Here is a 23,451-nt window from a genome sequence, read left to right on the forward strand (position 1 = left end):
TTTAAAAATTCATCATAAATTGTAAAAAAATAATTAGATGTCATGCTTTATATGTACAGATTCCTTATTGAGTTTTTTTTAAGAGAAACAAACTTCATAGTCATTGAAATTCTGTACAGAGAGATATCTGTTTCGAAATATACAGAGGTCAGAGCACTTGAACCCTGAAACAGGGGAGACTTTAACTAATAAACTATACTAATTGGCTTGACAAAAAATTCTAGAAACAAATTGCTAAATAGATATATGAGTCTAATTTCAGGAAAAATTTACGGAATTGGATTTAGAGTTTCGTAACTGGAGATATGAATTTTTAAGCGACTGTGATGCAGATTGCTAGCTTGACTGGAAATTTTAAAAATAAATTGTTTGAGCTGTTTAAGTAATGAATTAAGTCTGTTAACACCTCGTGTTTGACTCCGGCGATGGTCTCGGGTATGGGGCATTACAATACGGGTTATAGGGGTGTTACATTTTATTGGTATTAGAGCTACGGTTTAGTTGATTCTAGGATTAATGTAGCGCATGTGAGTCTAGCTGTACATGCCATAAAGTGTTAATATGATAGTGTGATGATTTCTGATAGTTGAAACGTGTTTTTCGTATAGTAATGAATTCTGATCCTGATCGAGTGGTAGCTAATGATGTAGAGAGCGTAGCGCTTGCTCCCGTACTCGGGACAGCACCGATGGACTCTCAACCGAATGCTAGTAATCAAAATGATGAGGCTAAACAAGCCTTCTATGCTATGATGAACGATTGGTTTACTCAATATGTTCGAACTAATCCGGCTATTTCACATCCCCCACCCCGACTAATACAACCCTTGCACCTGTGGTACCTCCTGTAGTTGACCCGTTGAGGTTGAGCAAGCCCCCGGTTGATAGAATTCAGAAGCACAGGGCTACTGAGTTCAAGGCTACTGACAGTGATGATGCCGAGCAGGCTGAGTTTTGGCTCGATAATACCATTCGCGTGTTTGATGAATTATTGTGCACACCGATGAGTGCTTAAAATGTGCTATATCTCTGTTACGAGATTTTGCCTACTATTGGTGGAATACCTTAGTTTTAGTTGTTCTGAGAGAACGGGTTACTTGAGAATTCTTTCAAACCGAGTTCCGCAAGAAATATATCAGTCAAAGATTCATCGATCAGAAACGGAAGGAATTTCTCGAGTTCAAACAGGGTTCCATGACAGTTACCGATTACGAGCGAAAGTTTGTTAGACTTAGTAGATATGCTCGGGAATGTGTTTCGTCTGAGGCTATCATGTGTAAACACTTCGAGGACGGGTTGAATGAAGACATCAAACTGTTGGTGGGTATTCTGGAAATTAAAGAGTTTGTAGTGCTTGTCGAGCGAGCTTGTAAAGCCAAAGAGCTCGGTAAAGAGAAAAGAAAAGGATGATGGAGCTAGAGAGTTCTGTAAAAGATCTTCGGGAAAATCCTTTCATTAGTCATTGAAGAAATTTAGAGATAGCTCAGGCCGATTTAAGAATACTTTGGGTTTTTCTAGACGGGACCGTGATCGACCCCCTGTGAGTACGCGAGCCACCTTTGTTGCCAGTGTCGGCAATAATCGTCAGGATAGATCTGAGTGCAAGCATTGTGGTAAATCGCATTCAAGAAGCTGTAGATTTCATGACCGCTCTTGTTTCAAGTGTGGATCAACTGATCACTTTATCAGAGACTGTCCAAAATTAGTTGAACAGAATATTGATCCGAGTGGGAGACCTAGTAACACTGCAAAACGAGGTAGAACACCTAGACATACGGGTAATGCTAGTGGAAATCAAAGAGGGACCAAAGATACTATTGTACGTTCTGAGGCTCGTGCTCCTTCTAGAGCCTATGCTATACGGGCATGCGAGGATGCTTCTTCGCCAGATGTTATTACCGGTATTTTCACTCTTTTTGATACTAATGTTATTGCTTTGATTAATCCCGGTTCTACTCATTCGTATGTGTGTGAAACTTTGGCATCTAGTAAGACTCTACCTGTTGAGTCTACTGAGTTTGTGATTCAGGTGTCGAATCTTTTGGGCCGTTATGTGCTAGTTGACAAACTATGTAAGAAATGTCCTCTGATGATCCGAGCTTCTTGCTTCCCGGCTGATTTAATGTTATTACCGTTTGACGAGTTTGATGTCATTCTCGGTATGGATTGGTTAACTGTGCATGATGCAGTAGTGAATTGCAAGTGAAAGACAATTGATTTGAGGTGTTCAAATAATGAGATAATTCGAGTTGAGTCTACCGATTTGAATGGATCACCGGCAGTGATATCCTCGATGTTGGCTCAGAAATATGTGAAAAAGGGGTGTGAAGCATATCTTGCGTACGTATTGGATAGTAAAGAATCAAAAAAGAAACTTGAGAATGTGCCCGTGGTTTGTGAATATCCAGATGTGTTCCCTGAGGAATTACCTGGATTACCACTTATCTGGGAGGTAGAGTTTAGTATTGAACTAGTACCAGGGACTACACCGATTTCGATAGCTCCGTATCTATGGCACCAACCGAATTAAAAGAATTGAAATCTCAGTTGCAAGAGTTGACAAATAGAGGTTTTGCTCGACCGAGTTTTTCTCCCTGGGGTGCACTAGTGTTGTTTGTGAAAAAGAAAGACAGAACCATGAGCATGTGCATTGATTATTGTCAGCTTAATAGGGTAACGATAAAGAATAAATATCCGTTGCTGCAAATCGACGATTTGTTTGATCAACTGAAAGGAGCCTCAGTATTTTCGAAGATAGACTTGAGATCGGGTTATTATCAATTGCGAGTTAGAGACTCTGACGTGCCTAAAACTGCTTTTAGTACGAGGTACAGACATTATGAGTTCTTAGTGATACTGTTTGGGCTCACTAATGCCCCTGCTGTTTTCATGGATTTAATGAATCTAATTTTCAAACAGTATTTGGATCGGTTTGTAGTCGTGTTTATAGATGACATTTTAATCTATTCACATGATGAAACTGATCATGCCGAGCACTTGAAGTTAGTATTGCAGATTTTGCGAGACAAGCAATTAAATGTGAAGTTCAGTAAATGTGAATTCTGGTTGAGAGAAGTCAGCTTTTTGGTGCATATTGTATCCGCATCGGGCATCCGAGTTGATTCGAGTAAAATTTCAGCTATACTCGATTGGAAGCCTCCGAGAAATGTTTTAGAAGTTTGAAGCTTTTTGGGACTTGCCGGGTACTACAAACAGTTTGTGAAAGGTTTATCGATGATAGCAATACCGATGACAAAGTTGCTTTAGAAAGATATCAAGTTTGAGTGGTTGGAAAAGTGCCAGAAAAGTTTTGATCAATTGAAAACTCTTTTGACTGAAGCCCTAGTGTTAGTTCAGCCAGAATTTGGTAAAGAATTTGTGATCTATAATGATGCGTCTCTGAATGGTTTGGGTTGTGTGTTGATGCAAGAAGGTAGAGTTGCAGCGTATTCTTCGAGACAATTGAAACCACATGAGAAAAACTATCTGACTCATGATCTTGAGTTAGCTGCTATTATTTTCACTTTGAAAATTTGGCGCCATTACTTGTTCGGGGAAAAATGCCATGTGTATTCGGATCACAAAAGCCTCAAATACTTGATGACTCAAAGAGATTTGAATTTGAGACAAAGACGTTGGCTAGAATTATTGAAAGATTATGAGCTTGTCATTGATTACCATCCAAGAAAGGCTAACGTGGTTGCTGATGCTTTAAGTCGTAAATCACTATTTGTTTTGCGAGCAATGAATGTGCATCTGTCTGTGTCTGCTGATGATGTGTTAGTAGCGGAATTAAAAGCAAAACCATTATTGATGCAACAAATCCGTGAAGCTCAAAAAGTTGATGATGAATTAGTTACAAAGCGAGCATTATGTGTTTCGAAAGAGGATTCAGAGTTTTTGATTGATAGCAATGATTATTTGAGGTTCAAAAATCGATTATGTGTTCTGAGAAATTCAGAGCTTATTCCAATGATTTTGAATGAGGCTCATAACAGCCGAATGTCAGTTAACCCGGGTAGTACAAAAATGTACAACAATCTGAAACGTCAGTATTGGTGGCATGGTATGAAATGATACATTTCTGACTTTTTTTCAAAGTGTTTGATATGTAAACAAGTGAAAGCAGAACATCAAGTGCCATCGGGATTACTTCAGCCGATCATGATACCCGAATGGAAGTGGGATAGAGTCACGATGGATTTTGTATTTGGGTTGCCATTGTCACTAAGCAAGAAAGATGCGATCTGGGTTGTGGTTGATAGGTTGACAAAGTCAGCTCATTTTATTCCCGTACGTACGGATTATTCACTTGATAAGTTAGCCGAATTGTATGTTTCTCAGATTGTAAGGTTACACGAGGTACCTACTTCTATTGTGTCGGATAGAGATCAGAGATTCACTTCGCGGTTTTTGAAGAAATTGCAAGAAGCATTGGGTACTAAGTTGCACTTTAGTACCGCTTTTCATCTCTAGACTGATGGTCAGTCAGAGCGAATTATTCAGATACTCGAGGATATGTTGAGATGTTGCATCCTTGAGTTCAGTGCCTCGTGGGAACGATATTTGCCTTTGGTTGAATTCGCATATAACAATAGTTTTCAATCGAGCATCAAGATGGCACCTTACGAGGCTTTGTATGGTCGTAAATGTCGTACACCTTTGTTTTGGACCGAACTTAGTGAGAATAAGATTTACGGAGTTTATTTTATTAAAGAGGCCGAACATAAAGTAAAAGTGATCCGTGAAAATCTGAAAGCAGCATCAGATCGTCAGAAATCGTATGCGGACTTGAAACGGAAAGATATAGAGTATCAAGTCGAAGACAAAGTGTTTCTTAAAGTTTCACCTTGGAAAAAGGTACTCAGATTTGGCCGTAAAGGCAAATTGAGCCCAACATTTATTGGACCATAATAAATTATAGAACGGATTGGGCCAATTGCTTATAGACTACTTTTTCCACCTGAACTTGAAAAGATTCATGACGTTTTTCATGTTTCGATGCTCCGTCGGTACAGATCCGATCCTTCTCATGTGATTAATCCATCAGAGATTGAAATTCAGTCTGATTTGAATTATGAAGAGGAACCAGTTCGTGTTTTGGCTCGTGAAGTAAAAGAATTATGAAATAAGAAAATCTCATTAGTGAAAGTATTGTGGCTCAAACACGGAGTTGAAGAAGCGAATTGGGAGCCAGAGGACTCAATGAAAGAACGTTATCCTAACCTTTTTGCTAGTAAGATTTTCGGGGATGAAAATTCCTTAGGGGGGAGAGTTGTGACAGCCCTAATTTGACCCTAGTCGGAAAGTGGTTTCGGGACCACAAATTTGAGTCACAAAAATAATTAAATGTTATATTCTGTGCTTATTATATGTGAAAGTGCATGTGTGAAAATTTCATGCTTTGATTTTGTCATTTGTATGTGAAATTATTAAATAGGACTTATGTGAAAATTTTTGAAAATGTGATAGGTTAATTTGTAGTGGCCAAATAATTTATGGTGTAAAATAGGTGGATTTGCATGTCAAATTTCCCACTTTATTTGTAGTGGCCGGCCATAATGATGATGATAAACAATATATGCATTTTAAATTAGCATTATAAAATTTGATGGCTTTATTATTATAAAATAAAGATAAATAAAATAACAAAATGAGGAAAAGGACAAAGCTTGTTCATCTTTGTTCTTCATAGCCGAAATTAGGAGAGGAAAAAGCTCAAGCAACATTCGGTCATTTACTACATGATTCAAAGGTATTTTCCATGTATTTTCTTGATATTCTTGCGAAATTAGCATGGTTAAAGCATTGCTTAGTTAACCCATGTTTAAAATTTGAAAAATTTTTGTGTTGTGAGCATTCGATCATGAATTGAATTGAAGGAAATGGTTGTTGTTTCATGTTCTTTTTATGAGTAATGGTAGATAGGTGAAGTTTGAGCTAGTTAAATGTTCATATAGGTGGTTTAGATGATAGGGAAAATCGGCTTGTGTGTATGTGTAGTTGCCGAATGTCAATTTAGATAACATTTGAGTAATGCTTGTGTTTTAAAATGATGGAACGAAGATTTAAGCTTGATAAAATTTTGTTAAGAATGAATGAAAGAAATATGTGTATTCGGCTATGGATGATTAGATAATAAATTGGTGTGGATGCTTTGATGAGATATGCACAATTATAAGTTGAATTTAAAGCTTGTTAAATTTGTCCTTATCATTGCCGAATGAGTTTCATAGTTAAAGAAAATTGTTAAAGTACTTAGTTAATTGATACTAGGTTAATGGTGTGTGTATAAATTATTTAAAATATAAACTTTGTATAAGTATTAAAGGTTGTAGATGAATTCGGCCTTGGGAGAAATTTTGGTATAAAATGCTTGAATGTTAAATAGGTTATTGCTTTAATGACTGAATGTGCCAAAGGCTAATGCATGGACTAGTTGATCAATATGTGTTAAAAGGGAAAACGTAAATAAATACCTATTTGATGAACTATATATATATTCGGCAATAAAGGTTATAGGTTAAGTCATAGGAATTTTGGTAATGTACATGTTCGGTCATTAGGGTTATATGTACTTTGGCTATGTGAGTTATGTGTTAAGGCAAGTTACTTATTTGATATATGCATTCGGTCATAAAGGTGTACACGAGGAAATGTTAAATTAATTGTACTAAATTGCTTAATGTGATTAAAAATGTGTATGACCATTTTGTATTTGAGCTAAAAGTAGCTATATGACCTATTAAATTTCTTGTCATATTCGGCCATAAGCTAGCATGATGGGACTTTAATAAGTTAAAGTTTGTTTGAATTAGCTCAATAGCATAGAGAACCAAGGTTGGACAGGGGAAAAGAAAAAGTAGTTGAATAGCCGATTCGAGACTATTCGAAAATATTCTAGGTAAGTTTTAAATAGTTAAATATAAATAATATTCGATAATGACATGACAGATTATGAAAATTAAGTATTACTTGTCATATATGTATATGGCCGAATGGCAATTGTAATGGAAGTAAAATGTGATATGCTTTTATGATCAAATGATAGTGTTAGATAAATATGAGTAAGATATTATGTGTAATCTATCAAATGATAAATGTAAGTGATGAAATGAAATAAAAGTGAATAAAAATGTAGGATGATATATTCGAATGATGCTTGTACCTAATTTGGTGTGATTGTGTTAGATGAAACTTGTTGATTTGAATATCGTACAGTACTATTCGGGCCTTTAAGCCTAGCAGGCTATAATGCCAGTGAGATACTATTCGGGCCTTTGAGCCTAGTAGGCTATAATGCCGGTGAGATACTATTTGGGCCTTCGAGCCTAGCAGGCTACAATGCCGGTGAGATACTATTTGGGCCTTCGAGCCTAGCAGGCTATAATGCCGGTAAAATGATATCGGGCTTCGAGCCTAGCAGGCGAAATGCTGGTGAATGAATTCGGGTTTAAAACCTAGCAAGCTGAATGCCAGCGATTTGATAGAAGTCTAAGACTAAGATACCTCGTGTTAGAACGACAAATGAATACATTCAATACGTTAAGTTGGCCAGGTACGTATTATGTACTTATATGTGAGTATGATTTGAATTGAATCATAAGTGTATAATGTGATACATATGTGAATAAATGTTATATCTATATCTATGATCATGATACATTCGGTCAAGGTGTGAAAGTATGGGAAAGTATTTGATTTATTTATGCTATATGAATTTAGATTAAATGAAATAAGAATGCTAAATGTGCATTATGTGCTTGTGTATATTCGGCCAAATGGCAATATATTTAGAAAATGGCCTTTTGAGAAATTGAATAATTGATGTATAATTAAGTTTATTGCTTAAAATTTACTAAGCTTATGAAAGCTTACTCCGTTTGTTACATTTCTCTGTTTTATAGATTGTTGACTTCAGTCACCTACTCGGGGAGGGATCGTCAACAACTCGTTATACTATCTATCATTTTAGTACTAGTATATTTTGGAGCTAGTACGGCATGTATAGAATAGACTTAAGTGAATGATATTTTGAGATGTCTTTGTATATAAGCCATGTGAATATGGCAACTTTTGAATGTTGCTATAAGTTTGAATTTCGATCTTTGGTTGTGTTTGGCTAAGCATATAATTTCTAATGAACTTATGTAAATGTGAATGTACAAATGTTGAGTTTTGGATTAGTAACTCTTCATAACCCACTCCAGCGACGGATACGGGTTATAGGGGTGTTACATTCACATACAATCGGTACTGATTCAAATTTCTTCTCAAATTCCTTTGTATTCAACACATACGCCAAATAAGCTTCATAACCCTTTCTCAAATATCTCTGAGCTGACATCGAAGAAATCATACTAGGCAATGCCTCTGATTCGTCTGATTCAACCCGCAGAATTTTACCATTTTCACATTTTAATTCAATAACCTTTTGTTTATAATTTACTATAGCATCATGCAATGTCAACCAATCCGTACCCAAAATAACATCAAATTCATCAAATGGCAACAACATCAAGTCGGCCGGAAAATAATGACTTCTAATCATCAAAGGACATTTCTTGCATACTTTATCAACTATAACACATTTGCCTAACGGGTTTGACACTTTAATCATAAATTCCTTAGACTCAATAGGTATACTCATATTAGACACTAATTTCATGCACACATATGAATGAGTACAACCGGGGTCAATCAAAGCAATAACATTAACATCATAAAGAGAGAAAATACCAGTGATCACATCGGAAGATGAAGCATCTTCACGCGCCCTTATGGCATAAGTTCTAGCCGGAGCTCTAGCTTCAGTTTTAAACGCTGAATCTCTGACTACATTTTTGCTGCTTGCCTCATTCCTAGCATTTCTCGAAGATCTTCCTCTCGAAACCGCACCACTAGGTTTTGCATTCTGAAATTTTTCTTTCTCAATTCTCTTGGGATAGTCTCTAATAAAATAATCTGGATAACCACACTGATAACATTCATTAGTTCTACATAGACCAAGATGAATTCTACCACATCGTTGGCACTCGGGTCTAACAAATCTCAAATTTCCCACATTAGCCACAGAAGTAGTCTGGGATTTAAAACCCGCATTTTGCTTCTTACGATTCCCATACGAATGTTTGACCGGAACATGAGAACAAGAATACATATTTCTAGATTTTCTAGATTGTGGTGGAAATGCATTGCTCATCGGTCTTTTCTTCAAATTTCTAGTCTCAGCCTCAGCCTTTTTCTTTTCTTTAATTAGTTCTTCAGCCTTGCAAGCCTGATCAACAAGTACTACAAACTCTTTCAACTCAAGAATTACCACAAATACTTTAATGTCTTCATTGAGTCCGTCTTCAAATCGTCTACACATTTTAGCCTCTGAAGGAATATATTCTCTAGCATACTTACTCAATCGAACAAACTCCCTTTCATACTCAGTAACTGTCATGTTGCCTTGTTTCAACTCGAGAAACTCTTTACGCTCATGATCAACAAATATTTCACTGATGTATTTCTTTCGAAATTCTTCTTGAAAGAACTCTTAAGTCACTTTCTCTTTCGGTACCACTGAAATCAATGTCTTCCACCAATAATAGGTTGAATCTCTCAACAAGGATATAACACATTTCAAGCACTCTTCAGGTGTACAAGACAATTCATCAAATACCAGAATAGAATTCTCAAGCCAAAATTCTGCTTTCTCGACATCATCATCAACATTTGCCCTGAATTCTTCAGCCCCTTGCTTGTGAATTCTATCAACTGGGGTTCTATGAAATTTCATTAGATCCATACCTTGAGGCATCATGGGTACTGGTTAAGGAATCAGGGGAGGTGGGGGAGGTTGTTGAGCATTCGGGTTCGTATGAACGAACTCGGTGTACCATGCATTCATCATCTGGAGAAAGGCTTCCCGAGCCCTTTCTCCTCCTCCTTGACCAATAGTGGGAGGTCGACTTTCAGTCGGCACTGCCCCTTCAGCAGGAGCTGGTGCATTGCTCTCTACATCATCAGCCACAGCTGGATCGGGATCCATTTACTATAAAAAAAATCATTTTAAAGGTTAGGAGTCGTCACACTATCACAATATATATATATGGCATGTATAGCAAAACCCATACATACGTCACGTTAGTTCGAGAACCTACTAAACTGTAGCTCTGATACCACCAAATGTAATGCCCCCTTACTCGAGACCGTCGCCGGAGTCGAGCATGAGACATTACTAAACTTATTTTAGCATTTAAACAAGTTCAAACAATTCTCATAGTAGACTATCCATCTACCTCACAGTCGCTAAAAAAAATCATATCTCGAGTTTTTTCCCTGAAACTAGACTCATATATCTACTTACTAATTTGTTTCTATAATTTTTGGTAGGCCCAATTAGTACAGTTTATTAGTTAAAGTCTCCCCTATTTTAGGGTTCGGCTACTCTGACCCCTGTGCACTACGAATCAAATTTATTCTTGTATAGAGATCCAATGACCATGTAGTTTGTTTATCCTACAAATAGATCAATAAGGAATCCATACATATAAAGTGTGAGTCCTAATTAGTTTTACACAATTTATGATGAATTTCTAAAGTCAAAACAGGGAATCTAGAAATCACTCTGACCCTGTTTCACCAAAGCGTAAATATCTCATGAAATACAGCTCTTTTACCTATTTTGTTTCTTCCACATGAAAATAGATTCATTAAGATTAAATTCCATATTTTATTCATCATCTAATTCTATTTCTACTATTTTTAGTGATTTTTCAAACTCATGTCACTGCTGCTGTGTGATTCTATTTTATAGTCAATTTCACCATTTTACAGATTTCCATAGATTAGTTAGCACATAAAGCATACGTGTTATCAAATATAATCTTGATTAGCCACTCCAATAGCTAATAATTCTCAAACATTTCCATGCCATCCATAAGCCATATCATAAGATTATATACACAAAATGATTATAATGCTATACATGCCATATTCCCAAAAGATACAAGTCATTATACCGAAATAGTTTGTTGATAGTGTGAGCGCGCCTCCGATCGTTCCCGATCTCCTAGCCGGCTTGACAAAACTACAAAGAATAGAGAGGAGGGAGTAAGAATAATTGCTTATTAAGTTCACATGTAAATAGCAAGTAACATAACCATGCAATAATACGAAATCCACATTTGCATAATATCACCAAAGCATTCATATCATATTTCTCATTCATGATCCTACCATATTATTGTTATATTGAAGTCTCAACCCGAGGGTTAAGTACATACCTGTACAAATTTTCTCATTCACCACACTTACCAACATGTCACCTTCGTTTTAGGTACTCACCTTATCCACTTAAGAATTACCCGTTGAACACATCGGAATATGATTCGAATACACAGATTTCATGCACATAAGTGCCATACTCGCAGCTAGACAAACTCAATAGCCTACGAAAATTATGTAGCGAAGCTACCATGTAACCCACCCATAAGTGAACTCAGACTCAACTCAACGAGCTCGGGCGTTCACATCCATAAGTGAACTTGGACTCAATTCAACGAGTTCGGATGCCTAGTTACATCTCACGAACTCGGACTCAACTCAATGAGCTCGGAACTAAAATATCTTAGTGACATGTAACACCCCTATCCCGTAACCGTTGCCAGAATAGGTAAGGGGCATTACCGGACTTGTAGCTCATGTCAGAACAGTAAAATTTTGAACTTTTTCTTGAAATAAAGATTGTTCATTTAAATAAGTACTAAGCACAACCAGAGGTAAAATTTAAACTTCACTAAGTAAACATTCAAAAGATGCCATTTTCGCATGGCTTATATACATTAACCAAAAATATTCTTCCGCCACTAGTCTATTCTATACATGCCATAAAATAATTCTAAACATAATAGTAACAAGCGGTGGATAGTGATAGTGTGACTAGTTGCTGACGATCCCCGAGCCTGTAGCTTTGCAATGAGATCTATAAAACAGAGGAAACAGAGTAAACGGAGTAAGCATTATAATGCTTAGTAAGTTTTAAGCAGTGTCAACAGATAACAATCAAATTATAACATAGTTGTTCGTATATTTTATTTCACTCTTCCTTCGGGCATGCCATCCCTTTACCGAATATGCACAACTCATCATATACAATAGGCAGTTAAACTTTCACATAAAAGTGAGCTCATGTGACATAAATATATTGTATGATTTCACATAACCTCTCACACTGATCCGATGTCACATAATCATAGGAATAGTCTCATAGATTGCTCTCGTATGCATCACATAACTACCTTATGATTTAGTTTAAATCAAGCTCACATATAAACTTGGAGTACATACCTGTTTAACCTTTCGCATTGAATATATTTATAAGCAATTCTTATTACGAAGTCTTATAGCTTTAACCTCTACTCGGATTATCGGCGAGACCTTTGGCTCAGACGAAATCTCCACACGAAGTTATCGGGTCTTACCCGGACAAAATCTCCACACGTAGTCATCGGGTCTTACCCGGAATATATTTCCACACGTAGTCATCGGGTCTTACCCGGAATATATTTCCAAGTTTCATGTACATTTAATCACATGTTACAACATTCACATCGACTGTCATATTTGTAATTCATTTGCCTCATCAAATATCTAATAATACACACCTTTCACATTGGTCGTTCGGCCACAATATACGCACATCGCCTACATATTTCACACTAGCCATTCGGCTTTACCACATATACATATCTCATATATATATTTCACATTGACCATTCAGCTTTACCACATATGCATATCTCATACATATTTCACATTAGCCATTCGGCTTTACCACATATACATTTCTCATACATTTTTCACATTAGCCATTCGGCTTTACCACATATATGCATGTTCATATTCACCACATTGGCCATTCGGCCTTATCACACATATGCGTGCTCACATTCATCACATTGGCCATTCAGCCTTATCACATATATGCATATTCACATTCATCACATTGGCCATTCGGCCTTATCTCATATATGCACATTCACATTCATCACATAAAATCCTAAATCAAAATATAAATTTTCATGTATCCACATCACAATTATCCAAATATACTTCACATACCACATATACTTTCACGTATACACTTTGTCTTGGCTGAATCTACATCTACCATTTTCCAATGAATAATTCAATTTCATGCCATACTATCATTTCATATTCAAATACTTATGAACTTACAATTTCACAAATTTTAATATCAAAGATCCCTCTATCACTCATATATCATTTTACAATATCACAATTTAGAATTCACGTATGGGTTTAATCAATAGCTTATGAGCAACTAAAACAAGTTTTGTCAAGGTTTACAACATAATCTCAAATTCAGCACAAGCTATTTTTCCTGAGCAATAGTCACTGAATTATTTATAACTGGAGCTAGAAAACTCCAAATCAATTGCCGTTAATTTTCTGTGAATATAGACTCATATATCTTCCATCCATAAAATTTTCAGAATTTTTTGTTTGGCCATTCAATACCAGATTTTTCTTACAGTTTCCCCTGTTTCACTATTTGACTAATCTGACCACTCTTCACTACGAGTCAAATTTTTCATTGTACAGAATTCATAATGTGTTCTATTTGATTTCATTTGAAACTAGACTCATTAAGGAGTCTAAGCATATAAATCTTATCTTTTAACCATTTTTGTAAAAATTATAATGATTTTCTAAAACAAGAATAGGGGATTTCGGAGTCATTCTGACACTATCCCACACAAATTAAATATCTCTTTATAGGAAATTTCTTTGCTTCCACGGTCTCTTTTATAAGAAACTAGACTAACTAAGCTTTGATTACATATTTTATTCAGCCTATAATTCCACACCAAAAATTTATAGTGATTTTCTAAAATTACGTTACTGCTGCTGTCCAAAGCAAATTATTACAATTTGCTCTTAAATTTCCAAGTCCAAACACTTATGAACTTACCATTTGAGTTTAAGACATATCATGGCCACATCATATCTTATTAAATCAACTCATTATGTCCTATTATGATTGAATTTACTCAACGTTTAATCACTTAAAACTTACCTCGGAAGTGGTCGACGACTAGATATCCACGGCTATTCGTTTACTTTCTCTTTTCCCTTATCCGACTTTGATCCTCTAAGCTCTTGAGCTAAATCAAACAATTTACTTCCCAATCAAACACAATCACACGGCATCCATATACATTTTAGAACCATTCTTAACATATTTACTACTCATTTACAAACAAAATACTCATATCACATTTATAAAACTACCTTTCATAAACACTATGTATAAATATGCATTTCTTCACTATTTACTAAGTCAAGCCAAACCACATGATTTATTAATCGTTAATATATACAGCATTAACAACTTCACTTAAGCTTAAGTATAAAATTTGGTCTTACCAAATTTTGCACATTTTACCAAAATAATAACTACCAATTTTACACATAAGTGCCGAATCAAATCATACCATAGTTACAATATCACTTGACTAATGAAATATCCAAAATATCAATCTATCATTTACCAAATTCATAAACCACATATAAGGCACATTTTAAACTCAAGCATGTAACTTAACAACCAATATGCAAGATATCACATATACATAACTTAGCTTATGAAAGCATATGTATTATATCATAAACACATCTTTTACCAATTACCTCACTTAAGCCAAATTTTATAATCAACCACAAAAAAATATACCACAAATCATACTTCCAAAATGAGCTACTTCCATGGCCGATTATATTTCATCATTAACATATCTCATTTTCGAATCATATAATCAATATCACATACACATCACCCAAACACAAATCATACCTATCATATAACAAGCATAACAAAATAAACCAACCATGTCAAATATAACCATAATTTGATCAAACCTTGAAACCGAACTTAACAAAATAAACAAGCCATTGAATGATTAGAACTTGAACTAACCACCTTCTTTATACATAATTTTCCAAGAATTTCAAGGTACTTACCTATTCCAAACCTCAAAATTCTAAGTTTAATCTATGGGATAAGTAGTGTTTGAACTAATCATCTCAAACATGCATAGATTTTCAAGAATCATTCAATACATACCTCATTCTAGCCATCTTCTAAGCCAAAAATCAAGGCAACCAAACTTTCTTCTCCCTCCCTTTAGGCTACGGCAATGGAGGACAAGGATCAACCAACTTTTGATTCAATTTTCTCTATGACCGAATGCACATACCTCAAATTTTTAGCTTGCTATCTTGCCGAAATCCTCAAAACATATTTCTTCTTTCTTTCATTTTTTTTTCGGTCAAGAAGAACAAAGAGGATGAAGCCTTTTTTTTTGTTTTCATCATTTTCCCTTCCATTATTTTATTACCATGCTCCTTATTTTATCATTCCTCCCATGAAACACCAACATAACATGTTATGACATGTTTTGCCCATCACACTTTGTCCACCCTATTTGTCATGGCCGGCCACTACTAATTAGGGGGGAATTGACATGCAAGTCCACCCTTTTTATTACATGCACTAATAGATCCTTATGTTTTGACCTATCACATTTCGAAAGTGTCACACATAAGTCCTATTGACTAAATTCACATGCAATTTACTAAATCAAAGCTTAAAACTTTCACACATTCATATTCACATATAATAAACATAAAATATGACGGCTAATTATTTGTATGACTCGATTTTGTGGTCCCGAAACCACTTTTCGACTAGGGTCAAATTAGGGGTGTCACATGACATGTCACTTGTATTCTAATGTATTCCCAAGGTTCAAACGGTCTTTTTCCTCGATCACACATCTTTTTCGTCTTCCACGGAATATCAAAACCGATACTCGGTAGCAATTCATATTTAACAAGTAGCACACATAATTTGCATATTACTCAATAATAACCACAAAGCATAATATTTCATGATATTAATAATCATATCATATAAATAACATTAAATTACTTAAAATGACAATTATGTTACTACATTTACACCTGAACTTACCTCGGTACAAAATTAAAAAAATTTGCAATTTAGTCCATAATCTTTTCCTTTCCCGATCAAGGTCGATTCCACGTCTTTCTTGGTCTAAAATAACACATTTAGCTGATTTAATACTCACATTTATCAAAATAGTCCTTAACTCTAACTTTAAAAAAATTACGATTTTACCCCTAAAATTTTGCATATTTACACTTTTGCCCCAAAGCTCAAAAAATAATTTTTTTCCAATATTATTATTTTTTATGACATGATGATCATTTTCCCCTTCTATGGAAACATCAAATTCTCACTCTAACATGTAGTTATAAACATTAGGTATTTTTATCGATTATGTCATTTTACTCGTTTTCACGTAAAATCGTTTAGCAAAAGTTGTTTAACACAATTTAAAGCTTCATATTCTACCATAAAATATCAAAATAAACACATTTCACCTATTGGTATTTTTTCCAAATATAAACCCTAGGTTAAATTATTGCTAGAATAAGCTAAATCAAGTTATCGGGACTCCAAAAACGTAAAGAACATTAAAAACGGGGCTTGGAATCACTAACTATGGAGCTTGGAAGCTTGAAACAAACCCTAGCTAGGGATAACCCTTGAAATTTCGTCCTAATGAAGAAGATGGACATATTTTGCCATCTTTTTCCTTTTTTTAATATTTTAATTACCAAATGACTAAAATACCCTTCATTAAAAACTTTGGTTATTTCTACCTAAGTATGTCCACTTTTTTCCATGAAAACCTAACGGTATAATTACCATTTAAGGACCTCTACTTCAATTATGCTCTTCAATTAAATCCTTTAACATCTAAAACTCATATTTATCAACTTTTGCAATTAAGACCTAATAGGCAAATTAGACATGCAATTCATGAAATTTTCTATTGATATTCTAACACATGCATTTAATCACTCAATAAATTATAAAAATTAATCCGAATAAATTTTTCTACTTCAGAATTGTGGTTTCAAAACCACTATTCTGTTTAGGCCCTAATTCGGGATATCACACATAAGCTTAATATCTCAACACATTATAAATTCAGTCAAATATTCTTATACCTCATAACTCATATATGCAATTAAAAACTCAATTAAACATTCATACTATCAAACTAGGAATTTTTCCAACATGTCAATCTTTTAAGGCTCAAAATATACCTGGTTCGGCCACTCGCAAAATCAATAATTTGGCTATTAAGCTAATCCAATCAGAAAGCTAATTTATCAAATATAACATGATATTTAAAATTTTCAAATAATTTTATGAGTTTAGGACCCACACCTTATTTTTTGCTTCCTCACAACACACTAACGAATCTTTCAATTTTCCTTAATAATTCCTTAAACAAACCTAAACAAAAATTCTATATAAATTCAATAAATATACCATTAAACCAGCCCCCAAACACCCACTTATGAGTTCAAACTAATCGTTGAAATTATAACTATTTTATGAATCCAAACTATTTAGATTCCTTGCACTATATCGATGCGAACTATATGTACAATGTTCTTCGCCTTTACGGATGATTTGGGGTTTTTGGGTCAGCACCTAATTCAATAATATACTGGAAAATCAGAAACTAATAATGATTAAATTCCTTCATTTAATCAATCCATGACCTTTACCCCACAACTATGTCGAAACAACAATTAATTTTACGCTTAATTACACTTATGCTTCCCGGTTTGTGAGTTTCGAGTGCCAAAATGATCAAGAACGTCTCTGCCTAATTAATCATGGGTTTTAAAGCTAATTAGGAGGGTTGAAGAACTCAAATTAAGGCTGGAATTAATTGGGCAAGATTCAAAAAACAAAACAGCCCCCTTTCTTACACCTAGGTGTACGCACCACCACCTATGGTGGCCAAAATTGGGGCTAAATTTTAAAACGGTTTGAGATCTCATTAATATTTATAAAAATACCTTTGAAATCACATAAAATCCCTAAAATTCTAGATTTGGAAATTTTTATTTTTAATTGACCAGATTAATCAAGAAATTGAAGAGAAAAGAGATCTTACCCGAGCTAGTTGAGAGACACGACAATGATACTTTCTTGGAAATGTTCGGGATCGATCTTGGGGTTCAAGATTTAATATTTGGAGCTGATTTATATGAGGATAAATTACATCAATATAATAAAGAAGATCGTGAACAATCTTGAAGCGAAAAGAAAAAGAAACAGATTGTAAAATGGGAGGTGTAGATGACGACATTAATGGAGGAAAGGAAAAAAAATAAAATCAAAGATACGGAGAGGAGGAGATGAACGACTAGGGCAATGAGGAGGATAATTAAAGGCTGATTATTTGTGAAAAATTAACATTTATACCTAGGGTTACAAGGCTTGGGTGGCACACATATTAAAACCAAGGGATTATTTCCAAAAATTAAATTATTTCGCAAGGGAAAGAATTCAAACTTGGGATCTCATTTAATTTCCATGCTTTCTCATATTTCTTTTAAGCATTGGCTTCCTCCTCATTCTTTAAATAATTTTATAATATTTATTTTAAAAGCAAGACATGTCACATACTAAGGTTTAAGGCAAAATTTGTAAAATAATAAAAATGGTGAGAGAGAAGCGACTTGAACTTGGATTTCAAGAACGTTTCCCTAACACTACTTAACCAACAAATTAAAACCTCATTTATTTCCTAAAAATGCACAGATAATCTTAAAAATTAAGGCATTATCACTCTCTCTCGATTTACAAACCCAATGCTACTAACCCCCGGTTTTTGGGATGTTACAAATTTATTTTGGGCATTTAAAAAATTGTAACACAATTAGATATTTCAGTTTTCACTTGGAATATTAAATTTGAATATTTGTATGTGTATATATTTTTTAAAATAACTTAGTTAAAACAATAAGTTGCCACAGTGAGTTCTGCTATTGAAATTATTATGTTTTAAAATATAAAAAGTTGTGTGCATTTATAAAACTAATGTCATGTTAATATTGTTTAGCCCAAAAGAAAGTTAATATTTAACAAAATTACATGTGCAACTGTGATGATAAACATGTGATGATTATTCGGTTGTACTTATGAGTAATAAATTGACCTAAAGGAAGATTTATTTTTTGGCATGTTCTTATTGTTACTATTTGATTATTACAAAAAGATATCACTTACAATTTAATAGTTTGTTCAAAGATAAAATATTAATGGAGTGTTCAATATTTTGAAATGGGTGCACTTTTATTCAAATGTATTATTTTTCTTTATACTTGAAGTCTTATGTGAGCTTATTTGTTTTATTCAACTATTATTATACCTATCAACATCATTGAAAGCAACAAAACATTCATGGGCATTATGTTCGATACGATTACCGTGGCTAAAGAATTCATGGCCAACATTGAAAAGAAATTTGTCAAGAATGAAAAAGGTTAAAATTGGTATGTTCTTAACAAATCTAACTTCAATGTGGTATACAAATAAAACATAAAAAAAAGTTGCAGATACGACACCGCAAAAGAAACAACAAACGGATTCAACTAGATATGGTTGTTTCTCTTGTGGTGTGAAAGATGCACTACTTATTTTTGTTGGTTCTATGGTTAATTTGACTTCATTACGTAGACACACTTGGTGTTGAAAAATCCGGTTCAGAAAATAGATTTCTGTCATAGCAGAAGTCAATTTGTGATTGATAAACCATAATATATACATATTTTTACCCCATGCTTGGCATATTTATGGATGAATTTTCCTTGGTTTCATTGAATTTGATGCTCCTAATCCTTTAATTTCATGTTTTATACTCAGGAGAGCTTAGTATAGCAAAAAGAGCGAGAAACAGACCAAAAACGTACAAATTAGGCCTAAATCAGTGTATCACATGACCTAAGCACTTCCATAAGGGTGATTCACACGCCCGTGTGTGACACATGGGTAGACCACATGCCTGTGTGTCATGGCCGTGTTGACACTAAACCAAGTTAGAATTACACACGGCCTGAGCACCTTTATACGGGCGTGGCACACGGCCGTGTCTCTGTCGAGCTCAAGTTTAATTCTACTCAGAAAAGGCTAATTGTGAGGGCTTTAAAGCATTCCAAAGTCTATATGAACACCCTAGAAGAGGATTAAAGGGGACACGTAGAGTTGAAGGCAAAAAATACTCAAGGATAGCCATCAGAATCACCTCAGAGGCAAGATCTACATCAAGACTGAAGATTTCCATCCAATTTCCTAGAAGTCTTTTGGTTTCTTTATGTTTTGTTGTTTTCCAAAATTTGAGATGTTTTCCATTATTATTATGAACTAAACTCCCTAAATACCTAAGGGAGATAAAACCTAATATGGATCTTATTATTATTTGAGTTATATGATAAATACTTGTTCTTATTCTTAATTGTGAGATTAACCCTTGCTTTAATATTCCAAGATATTAATTTAGGTTTTTGATGTGCTTATTCAGTGGAGCAAAAGTCTCTGTTTAAGAGTAGATCATTCATAATTAAGTGGAGTTGCATGCAATCCTAGAGATAGGATGACATAAATCTGCCGGATTACAGTCAAATCTAATAAGGGAGTCCATAGATCGAGTTAATGCAACAATAGGGGTTTTAATTAGAAAGAGATTTCGATTAATCAAACTAGAGTCAATTGTTTTTAGTCTCGAGAGAGATATTAACATAAATCAGGGATTTCTACAGATTAAGTCAAGTGAATAAATCGTCTAATTCAAAGGTAATAAGTGAAGTCTAGGTGGATTCTTCCTTAGGTATTGTCTTCTCCATCGGTTTTCCTAAAGTATTTTCCAACTTTTATCTTTGTCGTAATCTTAGTTAATTAGATAGTTAATTTTAGTTTTTAAAACATCCCTTCGATTCTTAGGCTAGATAATAAAAAGATAGTAGTTACTAGTACTTTTAGCCCTCATGGATACGAAATTTCTGGTCTCACCTCAACTATACTATTGTTCGATAGGTGCGCTTGCTTTAGTTGAATTTTTAGTTAGTTTTACGACCATCAAGTTTTTGGCATTGTTGTCGAGGACTAAGATATTAGGAACGCTTAATTTTTATTACTTTAGAGATTCTTTATTTTCATTGCAATTTAATTTTGTTTTTATTTACTAAATTTTATTTTCTCTACTTCTGGCAAGTTTTTATAGTTTATGACTAGAAGAAACTCGTCAGGACCTCTACTTTTTGTTAGCGAAATCAAAAGCACAGGTCGCAGAAATCGAAGAGAAATAAGGCGAAGCCTACAATACATAGAGGAAGAGAGAGAGGCCGATATCCATACCACAACCGAGGAGATGGCTGATAATCAGAATAATCTGTTACCTCCTATGGTTGCTGCAAATCCAGTAAATCAGGATTCTGCTCCTCGTACTATGTATGATTATGCTAAACCTACTTTAATAGGAACTTAATCGAGTGTAGTTAGACCTGTTGTTGTTGCAAATAATTTTGAACTAAAACCTAACACGATTCAAATGATACAATAATTTGTTCAATTTGATGGTTTGCAGGACGAGGATCCAAACACTCATTTAGCAATTTTTTTGGAATTTTGCAACACTTTTAAGATCAATGGCATTTCTGACAATGCCATTCGTCTTCGGTTGTTTCCATTCTCATTGAGGAATAACGCTAAACAATGGTTGAACTCGTTACCGCGAGGGTCAATCACCACTTGGGAACAAATGACTGAAAAATTTTTACTTAAATATTTTTCGCCGGCTAAGATGGTTAAATTAAGGAATGATATATCTTCTTTTGTGCAGATGGATCTAGAAACTCTTTATTATGCATGGGAGAGATACAAGGACTTATTGAGAAGGTGCCCTCACCATGGATTACCTCTATGGCTGCAGGTTCAGACTTTTTATAACAATGTGAACCCCTTAACAAGGCAACTGATCGATGCAGCCGTCGGTGGAACTTTAAACAATAAAACACCTAAAGAGGCTTATGAATTTATTGAAGAGATGTCACTGAATAACTATCAGGGGCAAGTCATGAGAATAAAGCCGACAAAAGCAGCTGGTGTTTTCAACCTCGACGCGGTCGCTATGCTCTCTAACCAGGTAGAACTTTTAAATAAAAAGATTGATGGTTTGTATGGTTCTACTAAGGTATATCCAGTGATGAGGTGTGATTCAAATGGAGGAGGAGTGCACAATATAGATTATCTGTCCTTCAACCCTAGCACCGATGAGGAACAAGCCCACTATATGGGTACTAATTCTAGACCTAAAAATAACCCGTATAATAACACTTATAATGTAGGTTGGAGGAACCATCCCAATGTCTTGTGGGGTGGTCAGGGAAATCAAAGGCCACAACATCCTCCAGGGTTTCAACAACCACTTTACCAACAAGAGAAGAAATCGAACCGCGAAGAGATGCTTACAAAATCCATCTCAGTGTCAGAAACTCATTTTTAGAATACCAAAATAGCGCTTAAGAATCAACAAGTGTCGATTCAAGGGCTCGAAACTCAAATAGGATAGCTTCCTAAGTTAATCTCTAAACGACCACAAGGTGGCCTACCAAGTAATACTGAAACTAACCTAAGAAAGCAACTTCATGTCATTACTGTGCACAATGACGAAGGGTTAGTTGAGGATGAACTGAAACCAGGCAAGACCATGTGGTGGATAACGGTAAGGTTGATGTGAGTAAAGAGCATAAACCTCGTGTGTCATACCCCAATACGACAAGTAAAGACCACACAGACGAACAATTTGGTAAATTCCTTAAATTATTAAAAAAAATACATATTAACTTACCGTTTATTGAAGCTGTTTCACAGATGCCAAACGCAGTTAAATTTTTAAAAAAGCTTTTAACAAATAAGCGGAAGTGGGATGATGCATCGCATGTGGAGTTAAACGCAGTTTGCTCAGCCATTCTGCAGAATAGACTACCCAACAAGCTGAAGGATCCATGGAGTTTTATGATTCCTTGGTTAATTGGTAGTTTAACTATCAGCAATTCTTTGGCTGATTTAGGGGCAAGTATTAATGTCATGGCCTATAAAATGTTAAACAACTAGTTCTTGGGAAACCCAAACAAACTAGGATGAGCATTCAATTGGCAGATAAAACAATTAGATTTCCTAGGGGTATTATTGAAGACGTGCTGGTCAAAATTGATGAATTTATATTCCCAGTTGACTTTGTTGTTCTAGACATGGACAAGGATAGTGACGTACCTTTAATTTTAGGAAGGCCCTTTTTAGCAACTTCTAGAACTATCATCGATGTTGGCACAAGTGAATTGATACTTCATGTAGATGATGACGCGATTAAACTTCAAGCTTGTGATTCTGCTAAAATATATAGTAATCGAGATGATTGTTTAAGTTCGGTTAATTTGAATAATGTTGCAATTCAAACTCTTTTGCAGGAGTCACCTAGGAAGAATGTGA

The 23,451-nt window shown here is 34.8% G+C and overlaps 1 non-coding gene across 1 annotated transcript; it reads right to left on the minus strand.

Moving 5' to 3' along the window:
* Positions 1-21,769: 21,769 nt before the first annotated feature.
* Positions 21,770-21,876, minus strand: LOC121203977 (small nucleolar RNA R71). Its single transcript, XR_005898905.1, has one exon. It is a non-coding gene; the product is annotated as a small nucleolar RNA R71 (small nucleolar RNA).
* Positions 21,877-23,451: the final 1,575 nt, after the last annotated feature.

Source organism: Gossypium hirsutum, chromosome A07, assembly GCF_007990345.1.
Source record: "Gossypium hirsutum isolate 1008001.06 chromosome A07, Gossypium_hirsutum_v2.1, whole genome shotgun sequence".
Classification (NCBI taxonomy): domain Eukaryota; kingdom Viridiplantae; phylum Streptophyta; class Magnoliopsida; order Malvales; family Malvaceae; genus Gossypium; species Gossypium hirsutum.